General features: G+C 42.2%; 1 pseudogene; it reads right to left on the bottom strand.

Annotated features, from left to right (window-relative positions):
* Positions 1–1,788: 1,788 nt before the first annotated feature.
* LOC132665012 (cyclin-A2 pseudogene) lies at positions 1,789–6,936 on the bottom strand (annotated as a pseudogene).
* Positions 6,937–9,119: the final 2,183 nt, after the last annotated feature.

Below are 9,119 nucleotides of genomic sequence, written 5' to 3'. Positions count from 1 at the left end.
CTTTTCTCATCTGTAAAATGGAGATAATATTAGTATTTACCTCATAGTGTTATTGTAAATGTTACATTTTTAAAGTGCTTGCAATTAGTGCCAGACACATAGTAAGTATTCAGTTAATAATTGCTATTACATTGCTAATATTGATAGTATACAAAGGTACGTATATTTACTACAAGGAAAATGTTATTGTTTGTCATTATAGATAGCCATAAGCTCATCAATAGTGCATAGGGATTATCTTTACATTCCAAAGATCACATTTTTTTGTTTTCCTACTAGCTCATCTGGGAAACTTAGACTTTACTAGAAATATGGACATAGGATCCTAGGAATGAAATCAGTCTCATCTTATCAATATGCACGAACATGAGACTCTGCAGGTACAACCCTCACGGGAAAGCCTTGAAACACACAGGGATATAAACCCACAGGGCAGGCAAACCCACTGCCTGACCACGTGCTACACTATCTGTCCCAGAGGCTGCTCCTGTCCCAGGTGTCTGCAGGTTGTTCCAGAAAACAGGTTGTTCCTCAAGAACACAGCCTGCATCCCAAGAGACCAGAGTCCTGGATGGCTTTGTTCAAGGACGTGTGATTGCAGCACAGTGGGAACAAGTTTGGGTCATCCAGGAAACCCTCCCGAGTTCAAAGAGAAGGCTTATACTGTGGGCTGAGGAAAGAATCTTACCAAAGTTCCCATGGCAATTTGGCTGCTGTCATGTCTCCAATATAGAAACACTCCCGCAGTGAACAGAAATTTCCAGATTTTTCTATTTCTGTTAAATTGGGTATCCAGAGATAGAAGCTAAAGGCATCTAGGAATTTTATAGTTTTATTAGCCATTACAGAACCTCACTACTGGCTCTTTCCTCCTAGTGCTGAGAAATAGTGGGGACTGTTGGTAATGGTGCTGATGAGAATGAGGCAATAAGTCACTTCTAGGACAAAGGTCACACACAGAGACGCATCTTTTCCATGGAGGCTCAGTGATGAGCGTGATACAGGACTCCTGTGACCCACAGCCTGTCTCTGCTCGTGGCTTTGCCCCAAGAACTCTGCTAATTGATAACAGGTTGCAACCTTTCATTTCCTTCTCACTCACCTTCTAGAAGCACCTTTGGCCTCTCCCTCACCTCGCTGATACTCATTTGTTCTGATGACAGATCTCCCTTCCACTCTCAGGGGCTAGCCCGGCTCTGTTAGTTACAACTCCTCCATTTCCTGCCCAGATGCCCTTTCCTGAATAACCCCATTCATCCCACGCATGGGAGAAATTGGCTGATCTCTAAGCACTGATTAATGCAACCGCCAGAGCTGGTTTCTTTCCAACAAAGTAACCGATTTTCTTCCCAACAGACCAGCCCATGAGCTCCGAAGGGTGTGTGTGTGTGTGCATGCATATGTGTGTGTGTGTGTTTTAACACAGCAACAGAAAGCCAAGAATTTCTCATCTAATTACCTGTTTGGTAACTACTTGTTTCAACTTCTTCCCTTTCTTCCTTTTTTTTCAAATTCCCCAAATCCATTTACTAATTCCCATTATGATGACAGCTGGCATCATTAATACTTTAGCAAAATCACTTAAAATCAGCCAAATATCTGAGATAGTTACATGTACAAAAGATACAAATTAAAACCATTTAAAATGTAATGCATACCATAATTTGTACTTGGCCTTATAACTAACTTCTGTATTTAGACATGATTATAAACTTAAAACCTTAGAAAAGCTGGACACCGTATACAATGAGTTATTTACATGGTAGAAAACAAAGGCAGTCTTCACTGCTACACATTTATTGTCTCTGGTGGCTCGAGAAGAGAAATACCAAGATACTTTGAACTTCTGTTCTCTCCTCTTATGGACTGTTGTGCATGCTGTGGTCCTCTGAGGTAGATCTGGTGAAGGTCCACGAGACAGGGATGGAGACCTTCCAGGGTATATATCTTTAGTCTTTGGAACTAAAGTTTCAGGCCAGCTTTGTCTTGCGACTGTAGAGTGCTAAATGAAAGCCCCCTCCAGCAATCACTGATGGCAAATACTTTAGGTGTGGGTCAGCATCCATCAAAGTTAATTCTCCCAAAAACATTGCCAAACTTTCAACTTTGTGGTTTGCAGACTGCTGGTGCAGAAAGCATCAGGTAAGAAAAAGTCTTGGTGTGGCTAGGTCAAAAGCAAAGTACCTTCATAACTAGGTGCTCCGTCCTCAGGGCTGGTTTCTTGGTATAGGTATCACCTGTGATGTGCACAGACTCTGCTATTTCTGGGGTGCATTTCTTCAAACTTGGAGGCTAACAGCACAGCAGCGGGTACCACCAAGAGCTGAAATTTTCCTGCCAATGCCAAGCCGACGTGGGCGAAAGGAACCCAGCAATGTAGTTTACAGCCAAATGCAGGGTCTCATTCTGTAGTTTACATTCTTCTCCTACTTTGATGGACCGGTCCACAAGCATAGCCCTCCTACTGTTAGTGACGTCTGGCTGTTTCTCCATGTAGCCCACTTCAGGCTTACATATAACCTCCACTTCCCTAAGGTATGTGTGAATGTCCTCATGGCTACCTGTCACTTCAGGAACACCCACTGGCTTTCGTCTTCTAGTGCAACTTGCCCATAGTATGCGGTGACTCAGAACTACCATCCACTGGATAATGAAGGGGTACCAGCAGTTTTCTTGGCCCTGATAAAGTAATAGCTGAGCTAAAAGCCAGGACATTTTCATGTTCTGTTTTGTTTCTAGATGGAGGTGGCCTCTTTTGTGTCTCTTCTTCCGCTTCATACACGTGAATGGTAAGGGCAGGCTGTTGACTGTTGGCTTTCCAGGGAGGAACAGGTGCATGCTCATCATTTAGAGGAAGATCCTTAAGAAGTGCAACCCATCCTGTCTTCGGCTCTACGGTGGTGCTGGGAGGCGTGGGTTTCCAGCCCGGGCGGGCGGGAGGCTGCTGGGCGGGCTCTGCCTTCTCGGGGTTGATGTTCTCCTGATCCTCTTGAAGCACCCAGCCACCCTCGAAGGCTGCAGGCCTGGGCGTGGAGCTACCCGACGTCACTGCTCCTGGGCGCAGTGAGGTCAACCTGCAGAGCCAGGTTGAATTTTTCCCTCTTAACTGGGGTAAATTCAGGGTGTAATCAATTAAGAAAAAGTTATCTCATTTCTTTATCAAGAGAAAAGATAAATCTTATGGCCCAAACGGACTTGTGGGTGTAGTTAATTCCTGAAGAGATCCCAGCTTCTGAAAATATGGGAAAGTCCCTCTTTCCATTGGTACACATGATGATGGGTCACAGTGATGGTCACAAACTCAGGAAGACTACAGACTGAGATGCAGACGCATCAAAATGTTGTGTACTACAAACCTCCATTGGTAGATCTGTATTTTGATATATACCGATTTCCTAGCAATTTTCAGACACCGTGTTAGTTGCTGTTGAGAAATTTAAAAAATTGCCTCATTGTTATGACCTCACAATCTATGGTGGCCTCGCAATCTATGGTGGAGAAGAAAAACATCAACAAAGAGCTCCAGTTGATGGTAGAATGACATAAACGCCTTAAAAACACCAAATAAAAAGAGCTGGGACTTTACAGAGAGGGAAAGAGGCAATGAGCAAATGGGGAGACCAAGGATGATCTCGTGAAGGAAGTTGGGCTTTGCAAGACTTTAGGGTTGAATACGAATTAAACAGGCAGAGAGACCTCTGTACCTGCTTTATTTACTTTCATGGCATGAATCAGAAGGAGACATGATGTTGTACATCCGCTTGTGTCTCCCCACCCGAGTAGAATGTGAGGTCCATGAAGACAGTCGATTCTGTTATCTACACTATCCCAGCACCAAAGCAGTGCCTCCCACATAACAGGCACATGATGAATACTTGTGAATAAAGAAAGAAATGATTGAAGAGTCACAGCATTCCAGGTAGAAGAAATAATATAAGCAAAGGAAGATTGGAATAGAAAACTCATTTATTGGCCATCTGCTCAGTGTTAGGAATCATATGCTTTCAATATATTCTGCTAAAGTGAGAGCAGGCAAATTTTTTCTGCGAAGGGTGGGAGACTAAATATTACAGACTTTGAGGACCGTCCAGCCTCTGTTACAACTACTCTGTTCTGCCGCCATATAATGAAAACAGCCATAGATAATATGTGAAGAGATAAGTATTGCTGTGTTCCAGTAAAACTTTACCAGAACAGGCATGGGGCTGAATTTGACCCACAAGCTATTGTTTACTGGTACCTAACCTTTATCAATCAAAGACAAAAAAATTATTGCACTATATATGATTGATTAGTTCATGCAAATGTGTAAGAAAGAGATATATTATCAATATTTTTTTAATTTTTTAACGTTTATTTATTTTTGAGACAGAGAGAGACAGAGCATGAACAGGGGAGGGGCAGAGAGAGAGGGAGACAGAGAATCCGAAACAGGCTCCAGGCTCTGAGCTGTCAGCACAGAGCCTGACGCGGGGCTCGGTGCTCAGGTCTCACCGACCGTGAGATCATGACCTGAGCCGAAGTCGGACGCCCAACCGACCAAGCCACCCAGGCGCCCCTATATTACCAATATTTGCATCATGAATTGATTACCAGGCTGCACATATTGTAGACATCAGGCTGGCCAAAGAAATAAAGTTTATACTCAGTCACATGAATTTTCCTATGTTGAAAACTTGTCTCAGTTCCCTCCAGAGAATTTTGAACAGTTACCAAATATGATGAGCAAATTTCTGAATGCGCGGCAGAAACACTGGAGCAAATGTCCCCAGGAGAACTTCCTTTCATGATTCAAATTCAAATTTTTACTTGAACTACCTAGATGACTCAGCACTTTTCTCATCAAGGGCAAATATATGTAGGATAAAATATTAAGCTCTTTTGTAGTGATTTCACATAGGAATCCCAGCAATTAGTATATACCATAATCACATTGAGATGAAGAGAACAACAAAATAGTGCTCAGCAGGACTTATATAATAAGTCTTATGTAAGGATTTATAGTATAAGCAGGACTTCTATCACAACCCAGAATGTAGCTATGTCTCAGGAGACAGCCCGTTATTGACTCATACAAGTTAAAAGGAAAGTTCACACAGGCACAGCCTGGGTTGAAACAAGTAGGCAGAGAAATTCAGGCCGTCAAGAAGTGGAGGCCAAAGGAATTAGCTGAGGCATAAAGAGTCAGGCAAGTCTCAAAGGTGTGGGCAGCTCGGGGTAAAATCTAAAAACTTTGGCCAAGGCTGGAAGATTCAGACATCTAGATGCTGGCTCAGAGGAGTCAGAAAGGCAGCTGAAGGGAGGAGAGGGGTAACGCTGAGTATTACCCCTGTGGGGCACATACAAGAATATGTTTTCTAGTGAAGGATTACTAGACCTTCTAATTCGTACAGCTGTTCTGTCCATGAAACTTTCTTCATTTTATGGTCAGTAAATGTTGATGAGGAAGACTTTCAAAAGGCACAGATTCTCTGCCCAACTTCTGGTTAAACACATCAAATATATCAAGTGGAATCAAAGGTATATTTCCCATTACCTTTATCAGTCCCTGTTTCTACACCTCTTATGAATAAGAGATGGATGCAAATAAAGAAACAAACAAGCAAATAAACAAATACATAGAAGTTATTCAGCAGACCCATCTCCCCATGTATCTGAGCATACAAATATATTTACCTTTCCCAGCCTTCCTGACAGTTCTACAACTGAACTCTCGTCAATGGTCTGGGAATAAGAAGTAACGTAATGTTTCCTCCAATCCTGGACAAACATATTCAAACATAATCTTGCATCTTCTTTCCTCCTCTACCTGGCTGGAGCAGGAAAGGCTCCCAGGGCAGACTGAGATTCATGTGTATAACATGGCACAGATTCACGACTGACGAAACTGGGTTTCTGAGTCACTGCGTGGAGGAGAGCCAACAATCCAGGAGAGCCGTCATTGTACTGTGACATCACTTTTAAGCCTCTGATACGGGGGGCACATCTACTCCAGCGGTTAACATCACCTTAACTGATGTTCAATAGGAGAGCACACTTCGGTATTGGAAATTTTTGCAAATATTGCCTGACCTCACAGAGCCAGGGAAGGGAGTGGGAGATAGAGGGGTCCAGTTACAGAATGAGTAAGTCATGGGAATAAAAAAGGCACAGCATGAGGAATATAGCCAGTGATATTGTAACGGTGTTGTATGGGGACAGATGGTAGCTATGCTTGTGGTGAGCATAGCATAAGGTATAAACTTGTCGAGTCACTATGTTATACGCCTGAAACCACTGTAACATGGTGTGTGACCTATACTCAAAATTTGTATAAAAAATCAGTACAAAAAAGAAGAAGAAATAAATGAAATTAGGTTAACATAACAGTTTCCTCATTTAAGCGAAGTTCAATCATATCTCTGATGCGTATGGAAAAGAATGAAGTAAAACACGACAGTCCTTGGGAACTGGGACAGGATTGGGAGATCTAGACTAATGTTGGTTCCTGGAGACCGTTGGAAAAATGGTGAAAATAAGGAACTTCCAAAGACGGCCACACAGTGGAATGCCTCTGAGGACCATTGGCAGACACCACAGAACATTTGCCTTTTCCTCTTTTTTTTTTTTTTTTTTTGTCTTAAAGTTTTGTCATTTTTTTTTCTTTTTTCTCTATACTCTCTCAGCTATCATAGTACTTCCTATCTAACTCATGAATATATAATGTCTTATTTATTTCACACATGTGACTCCTACCAAATTGCAATTCCTCAGGGCAGATGTCGAGTCTTTAACATTTTTCCTTTTGTTCCTAAGAGGCCGAGAACTGAGTCTATCCCACTTCTCAATTCGAGATCCAGAGTCAGCACTGATCTGTGACAAGGTGCTGGTCTGGTTTGTTTGTTGTTTTTCTCCTTTATCCCTCACCACCAGTCTCCATCTGCCTTCCTCCGACATAGGCACTTGCTTTAGTCTATTTAATGCATGTATATCTACTATCACTCAGACATGTGTTCCGCTTGGAAAACAGGTAGCACTGAATACGATGCATGTTATATCCGTAAATGGTATTTCACTATCTATCTTATTCTGTACCTTATTTTTGTATTCACTCCTTTGTTTTGGAGATCTCTCTATGCTGCCATATGCAAATCTAGCTCATTTCTTCTGACTCATGCATAGTATTCTCCAGCATGATAATTGATTTTGAATCCGTCAGCATGTTGCAACAGTGAATATAATTTAAGAACATGCTGAGAAAGTTCCTAGTTGGCCACCAATTGTCTGGATTAGTCTGGGATTTTATTAAATTTACCTCCTTGGTTAATGACCTGGAGTCAGAATTGGCAGTGTGCTCATTTCATTCGTAAACGATAATAGCTTTGGAGGTAAGAGAATGGCAGGATGATACCACACTACCCCTGCACACTCCCTGCCTGCTGTCTCTATCATAATGACCTCCGCCTTAATCTGATTATAAATTTGTAAGGAATTACCCACAGTAGCTTCCTGTTTGGTACAGCTTCTAGAGAACCATGGCATTTTGGAGCAGTTTTTAGAAAGGGAGAAGCTACTCACTGAGGTTTTCATTTCTTGATTTAACTATCAAGAATACCATGTGTATCTCCCCTCTGCCCTTCACCCTAATCCCTCCCTCCTTCATTCAAGAGATCAGCAGTTATGATCTCCTGAAACACAAAGCCCTAGTTTGGTGTTTCTTAAGGTAAATAGTATAGAGTCACATGGGTATCAGAATGCCTTAGGCATTTGCTAAAAATAAAGATTCCAGTCCTTCCTAGCTGAATCAGAGTCTCTGGGGGTACCTTCAGTAAGCGATCACAATGCACTTTAAGGCTTGAAACTCTCTGCCATAATCCTTGACTATCTAACTCAAAACTTAACAATAGTTAGTGTGCCCAGATAGTAATAGACTTTATGGTTATAGAACAGTGAAATGGAGGCTGCTTACCTGCCTTTACCTGCCAGGGCACCTGTTCTTGACATTTATAGCCAAAAGGGTCTACTTTGTCCAAGTTTTCATATAAACAATATCCAAAGAGGGTTATTTCACTTGGAATTTTATAAAGATGACAGAGTCACTCGAGATATTCTATGTAGAAAACCATATTCCATTTTCTGTACATGCTTATAGCTGACTGAGTTTGGAACATACTGACTGAGTTTCCTAATTGAAAAAAAAAAAAAATGGTGACCACCTTCTAAAAAGACTACAGCTCATCCAGTCTGCATTCTCGTCTCCTAGGACAGAGATGCTCTCTCTACTGCTAAAATCGTGTATACTCATCCTTTTGCATATTTTTGCTAACATTTACTCAAGAAACTCCACCTATGTCTGAGTCCTCTCTTACTACACCTGGAGGGGTTGCAGACAGAGATGCTTCCTACTGAAAGTGTAACAGGGATGGGAGCCCTCATTGCCCAGAAGCTGAAGAGCCCTGCCACCAGCACTTCTCATGGGACATCCTTAAACACAACCCTAATGACAGTGAGGCTCACACCAGCTGGCGCGCATGAGGAAGGAGGGGCCTACACGCCTCCGCCTCCCGCTCCGAGGGGCAGCTTTGGTGGGAAGGCAGCAGTGTCACTGAAGCCTGGACACAGGACCTCCAGGTCCAGGCCCCACGGAAAGCTCTGGCACCCAGGTGTGTACCAAGTCACAAAGCACAGCCTGAGCACCCGGCTGCCTCTGGCTGCCACAAAGCATCTGGGCACCAAGGACACGATGACTCACAGTTCAGTGAAGTCATTTTGAAATACTTTGCTGCACTTCCCTTCATCAAATCGAGGCCCAGACAGGCATTATTTTTTTGGATGACAGTCACTTCAAACAAAAGCTTATAATCACCGTTTCTGATTACCAACAAATTACTTGGAAATTATTAAAACGATGTGATGAGCAATTTGCACCTCATTTTAAGTCACTCAATAAGCAATATTATAATATGCTCATTTTATCCATGTATCACACATAACATATGTAATATATTACTTGCTGAATGTTAGATATGTTGAGTTTCAACTTTGGATGCACACATAAAAAAGTGGTGGAAAATTAGTATTTAATTTCTTTATGCTCAGTTTTATAGAAGAGAAACCTGACTAGATTATACAGCCAAGAT

The sequence above is a fragment of the Panthera onca genome, chromosome D3, assembly GCF_046562875.1.
Source record: "Panthera onca isolate mPanOnc1 chromosome D3, mPanOnc1 haplotype 2, whole genome shotgun sequence".
NCBI lineage: Eukaryota > Metazoa > Chordata > Mammalia > Carnivora > Felidae > Panthera > Panthera onca.
Note: the sequence above shows the minus strand (reverse complement) of the source record. Positions and strands in the feature narration are given on the sequence as shown.